Source organism: Meriones unguiculatus, chromosome X (genome assembly GCF_030254825.1).
Source record: "Meriones unguiculatus strain TT.TT164.6M chromosome X, Bangor_MerUng_6.1, whole genome shotgun sequence".
Taxonomy (NCBI): domain Eukaryota; kingdom Metazoa; phylum Chordata; class Mammalia; order Rodentia; family Muridae; genus Meriones; species Meriones unguiculatus.
In genome coordinates this window covers 154,970,213-154,976,722 of record NC_083369.1, presented here as the reverse complement: position 1 = coordinate 154,976,722, position 6,510 = coordinate 154,970,213, and the positions used below count along the sequence as shown (strand labels likewise).

At 42.5% G+C, this 6,510-nt stretch overlaps 1 pseudogene; it reads left to right on the top strand.

The window, feature by feature from the left end:
• Positions 1–524: 524 nt before the first annotated feature.
• Positions 525–3,229, top strand: LOC110543570 (E3 ubiquitin-protein ligase Arkadia-like; annotated as a pseudogene).
• Positions 3,230–6,510: the final 3,281 nt, after the last annotated feature.

Here is a 6,510-nt window from a genome sequence, read left to right as displayed (position 1 = left end):
AAACAAAACATAGAAAAAGACACCCCACAGACTCTGTCATCTCTGCATGCCATCTCGTGACACATTGATAAACATATAGCACACAATAAATAAGTAAATTATTTAATTATTAAATCAATAAATTTAGGTCAGAAACTTAGAACTGAAAAGGTAATCAAAGCTATGATAATTGCGTGTTAATGGAGAAAAAAAGACCTATATGGCCTCCTGTGTCATGCTCGCTCAGTCCGGGAGGGCCATGCCAAGCTGTTGTGCCGATGGTGGCTGGGCACAGGGGTTGTGCGGTGTAGATAAGCTGGCCTTCAGGGACGCGTGGTCTGTGATCTGGCGCTCTGAGCTGGGTCCACCCAAATCAGGAGCAGCCTCACACTCAGAGGCAGTGTTGACAGACACCCTCCTGAGTAGAGCCAGCTGGCCCTACTCAATCTCCCCTTCGTGGCTGAGTTTGTTAGCCAGCTGGGGCTCCCTCACCCCAAACCTGGCCACATGGTGGCTGCGAACTCGTGACTTCCTTAAAGTTTCCCATGTCTCAATGGACTCCTGAATCTAAGGAGCTCTACACCCTAAAAGTGGCTATGAAGAGTGGGACTCCTCCTGACGCACCCACAACACAGAAGAGTCTGAAGAGGGTCCTTCTGCACTCACAGCCCCTAGAGGCCACCAAGAGCTTCCCTGCAGAAGTGGAGATGATTAACAACAAAGTGGGGAATGAATTCTCTCACCTGTGTTATGATTCTCAAAAACAAGAGAAGGACATAAATTGTAACCAGGAAGAACAAGGAAATAGTAGTGTTATGAGGAAAAAGTGCAAAAGCCAGAAGGCTAGCTCCTCATATGTGCAGAATTGTGTGAAAGAAAATCTGGAACTCCTAGGGTTGAGGCAGCATGCAGAGACACCAAGTGATGAGGATAACGACTCTTCTTTCAGTGACTGTCTTCTCCCTTATCTAGTCTCCATTTTGGAGACTCTGATACTGTGACTTCAGATGAATATAAAGAAGTCTCAGTGAGACATTCCCAGACTGATCTTAGTGTTAAAAACAGAAGTCATAGTGCAAGGTCCCAAAAGTGGCCTCGGACTGAGACAGAGTCTGTGTCAGGCTTGTTGATGAAAAGACCTTGTTTTCACGGTAGCACATTAAGGAGTCTCCCATGCAGAAAGAGCCTGGTAAAGAGCAGCTCCTCACAGAGGACACAGAAGCAGGAAAGGCTGCTAGTACATAGGAAGAAGTGGGAGGTGCTGGCCCATAGGAAGTATGCGCTCCTCCCCAGCTCCTGTAGCTCCAGTGAGAATGACCTCAGCAGCGACTCCTCTTCCAGCTCCTCCATGGATGGAGAAGAGGACCTGTGTGCGCCTGCCAGTGAGAACCCCAGCAACCCTGCTATCCCCTCAGGAAGTACTGATGAAGATGTTGTGGTGATAGAAGCTTCCTAATGTTACCTTAACTGACAGTCAAGTGAAGATTGTTACAGTTGGAGAAAGCTATTGGTCTCGTTCAACCCTTGGGCTCACCAGACCTCCCTGGAGCCAAAACTCAAGTTTTCATACAGGGCGGTCACAGGAGCCTTGAAACCGCAGTAGGGTCTGTACTGTTATACAGCCCCTGAGGCAGAATGCAGCAGAAGTTGTGGACCTTACTGTTGATGATGAACCTACTGTAGTACCAACTACTTCTCCTAGAATGGAATCATAAACTACTAGCGTTTCCATTAACAATTCAAATCCATCTACCTCTGAGCAAGCCTCTGATACTACTTCAGCTGTGGCCAACGGCCAGCCTTCCACAATGTCAGAGACTTCAGCTACTCTTACAAGCAATAGTGTGGCTGGTTCTTCTGTGGGAGATGACTTAAGGAAAAATGAATCTAGTGCTGTCTCCAAAACTGGCCCTCCGCAATGCCAAGGCTACCTTCTTGCTGCCCCCAGCACTCACCATGCAGAGGGACACCACAGAGTCACCATGCATTAGCACATCCACACTCAAGTTATTTATTTATTTATTTATTCATTCATTTATTTATTTATTTATTTAGCAGCATGGCCACCATTTTCAGAATCATTACCACCACCACCATACTCCCCATCCATCTGTCCCAGTTTCTCCTTCTTTCAGTGACCCTGCTTGCCCTGTGGAAAGACCTCCTCAAGTACAGGCACCTTGTGCAGCAAATAGCAGCTCTGGTTCCAGCTACTATGACCAGACATTACCAGTTGATCTGAGCAACAGTGTTCTCAGGACTCATGGTAGTGGGGGTTTCCGTGGTGCATCTGCCTTTGACCCTTGCTGCCCTGTTTCTTCTTCCTGGATTGTAGTCTTTGACCATTAGGAGGCTGCTGCAGCCCCAACTCAGCCTTTATCAATAAATGGCTATGGCTCCAGCATGGTTGTGCAGCTTGAGCCCTAGCCCCAGCGACCTCCACAACCTTCTCTCTGATCATGTCAACATTGTATGCCACCTCCTTATGCTTCCTTGACAAGACCACTGCACCATCAAGCCTCTTCTTGCCCTCACTCTTATGGAAATATCCCTCCTCAGACTCAGCCTTCCCCTCAAGTGGCTTATGTTATTCCACATCCTATACATGCTTTCCATTCTTAGATATCTTCTCATGCAGCATCTCACCTTGTGGCATCCCTGCCGCCAAGTCACTTAGGCAGTACTGGTACACCTATCCTTCAGCATCTTCCTCCTGCTCACCAGCCAATTTCACACCATATTCCAGCCCTAGCCCCTCTATCCCAGAGGCTGTACCCTCATGAATTGATGAAAAGGATGGAAGTTCAGAGGAGGTGGATGATGCCACATCCAAAGAGGGCACATGAATGCCCCCCGCCCCATCCACATAGGATGCATGCACCCAAGCTATAGCCATGGGCATCATATTCATGTGCCTAAAACCATATCCTCACATCATCTCCATGCTCCAGTGAGAACTGACTGGGAACTGGGGATTGAAGCTGGAGTGACTGCAGCTACCTACATGCCTGACGCTCTTCACCCTCACTTGGCCTATTACCGTGTCCCACCTCGACTTCATCACCTACAGTTAGGAGCACTTCCTTTAATGGTCCCTGACATGACAGGCTATCCTCACATCTGCTACATTTCCTCAGGACTGGATAGAATGTCATTCAGAGGTCCTTTCAGAGGCAATTTTGAGGAACTGATTCATCTGGAAGAAAGATTAGGAAATGCCAATAGTGGAGCACCCTCGGGATGTAGTTAATTTAAGAATTAACTACTCCCTAATAGAGTGCATCTACTAATGGGATATATAGCCAGGGGTTTTGTTGTTGTTGTTCCTTAAGCTACCTATATTCTTACATAGAACAAGTTCCAGAATTATTTGTTCAATTTGTTTTAAGTATAAAATCTTGTATGTGGTAGGCAGCTATGTGCAGATGTATTTGTTCATCTACAGAATATCTCTGTGAAGGTGTATAAGATATTAGAGTGATAATGTCTGGGCTGTGAAGGAGATAGATGAGGAGAAAGGTACAGGAAGAATAGTGGATAGCCTTGTTCTTGTACCTTGATAATTTTACACTTGTGTGCATGTATGTCTATTCAGAAATTCCTTAGCATGAAAGCAACATATTCTTCACACTGTTACTGGACCACAGTGCTTCCTAAAACCTGTAAATGACAATATCTGAGATTAAACCATACCTCAAGAAAGCTTTTTCTTTCATGTGTTAGGTTGACCACCTTGAAAATACAATTTGCAGGTACCACAGCCACACTGGTTACAGCTGCTGGCTCTCCAGGATTGATGTTAATACACAGATGCTTAACCAGCACTTGCAGGAAATATTTGTGGCAGTGGCAGTAAGTACATATATATATATATTTAAAACAAAGTGTCTCTGTAGCAAAGAAACCTGGTTTGATTCTTACTACCGACATGAAGGTTCACAACCATCTTTCACTCAAGGCCCAGGATATCCAAAGCCTTCCTCTGACCTCAAGGACACCAGACAAGACATATATTCAAGCAGTCATACATAACATAAAAATAAATAAACTAATGAATGAATTAGGGTCTCATGTGTTCCAGGCTGGCCTTTACCTCCTTGTTTAACTGAACTGGTCTCCTGACTTTCCTACTCTGTGCTCAGTGTGCTAGGACTATAAGTGTACACCAACATATCTGAGTTTTAGCTTTTTTTTTTTTTTTTTTTTTTTTAAAATTTCAGTTTTAAAGTTACTTTGTCTTCATTTTTGTATGTTTGTATCAGGAGCTGGGGGAGAGATATGCATATGCTATGATCCATGAATGGAGGTGATAGCTTGCTGGAGTCAGTTCTCTCCTTCCACCACTTTGGATTTTGGGACTAAATTCTGGTCCTCCTGCTTGGTAGCAATCACTTTTATCAAGGGGCCATCCTAGTGGTTCCACTTTTTTTTCATTTTCATTTTATTTTTATGGTGCTAGGCTTTCATATGCTATTTAAGAGTTCTCTCTAACACTAAACTATATACTCAGTCCTCTAGCTTTAGTAAATATTCTAAAATTTTATCTGTTTTGAGTGTTTCCATGTTACCTGTGTGTACCAAACATGTGCATATTGCCTGTGGTGGCTAGAAGAAGCCATTCTATGCCCTAAAATTGTAGTTAGGGGTGATTGGAGGCTACCGTGTAGATGCAAGGAACAAAACCCTTGTCTTTCTGCCAGAGCAGCAAGTACCCTTAATTAATGAGCTGTCTCTCCAGCTTACATAAGTTTGGTTGGGGTTTAATTTGGTTTGGTTTTGTTACTGCTTTTGGCACAGGGTCTCTCTATTATGTAGCTCTGTCTACCCTAGAACCGGATATGTAGACCAGAGTGTCCTTGAACTCCCAGAGATCCTCCTGCCTCTCCTTGAGTGCTTAGGTTATTGGCATATTCCACCACATCCGGCTTTTTTTTTTTATTATTATCTTTTAAGGGGAAATCATCCATTTATTGTTTAAATATCACAAGACAACATCTGAATTTCAGGAGCACAATTTCAGATGCTTTACTTTTTCAATAAAGCAGAATATAATAGAAAAAAATAGTTTCCAGTAATATCTATACCTCTATTTAGAATAAAGTCTTCCACATAAGCAAAGCTTCAACTGGAGCAACTGATTCTCATTCCTGTATAAAGCTCATCCCTATAGTCAGAATGATGTCCTATGTAAATGGCCACAGATCAAAGACTCAGTGGCACTCAAAGTATTTTTTATTGAATCCCACACTTAGTAGTTCGGTGAATTTTGAAAATCAGTTTACCTGTAACCATGCTGGCAAGTTCTTCAGAAAGATTTGCTAAAGAAAGAATACTGAAAAATTAAAACAATGTCATAAAGGATGAAGCTCTGCTGTCCTAATCCCCCTGTACCTTACACTCCACTCCTGTGTCATGAGGGTAATTCATAGAACCCATGTCAGCTTTCCGGCTCTGCATAGTCATATAATCAGGGTTGACTGAATTGGAGAAGCAGAAATGGCCAGAACCTGTCTTCTTTCATGTCCAGGGTGCTTTAGATGCAATCTGGGATTTTTAGGAGGAGACTAACAGTCCTTCATCTATTAAAGAGGTGGGTACGGAGTGTAGTTTCTCAGATAATTTGTTTGTTTGTTTTAAAGACATGTTCTTGCCAAGTAACATGCACAGCTTAAATAATACTAAATAAAAACTCTTTGGTGATAAGGTAACTAAGTCTAGTTGGTATTCCTATTTTATTGAACTTTTCTTATTATTTTGGTTATCTTTTTCAGATTGTTAGTTTAGTTTATGAGTATGTAGTGCTATATTTACTTGTTTGTTTGAGGTTTCTGATGTTGACTCACTGGAACATATATTTTCTGTTGACCAATATTAAGCATATATCTCTTCTAGATCAATCCAACCAGAACAATATCTGCAGGAAAAGTGAATCTTAATACCCTTTGGACATATCCAAAGGTAATTTGGATGGAGAGGATATGCAGGACAGTCACAAGTCTCAGGTAGTTTATACTAGCCATGAAATTACTTACCTCTGAAGCACTGGGAGTAAAGATGTGTGTCACCACAGGGGTGGCATGTGTTCATGAGTACAGGCACTGGTGTGCAGGTCAGAAGACAGCCTTGGGTGCCAGTCCTCTCCTTCCTCCTTGTTTGAGGCAGGTTCTTTTAGTTTTCACTGTAAAAGAGCTACCAGGCTTGTACAGCTGGCTTCTGTGGAATCTGTCTGCAGCTCCTCCGACTGTAAGTACTAACCAGTCCTACTTTTTGTGGATTCTGGGATCCAAATTTAGCTTCTCATATTTCTATACAATCTTTTTTTCAGTGATAAGTGTGAGAGGCAATCACTCTACCCCTGAACTCTATATGTAACCTGTGTGATATCTTTTCATACTGTAGAATAACTTTCAAATACAAAATTGCAAACTGCTACAGTTCAAATGAAAAGATAACACATTTATTATATCTTAATCTTGCCAGAAAAAGCATTTTATTTATTTAGAAATGTTCGTGTATCAGTGACAACTTGAT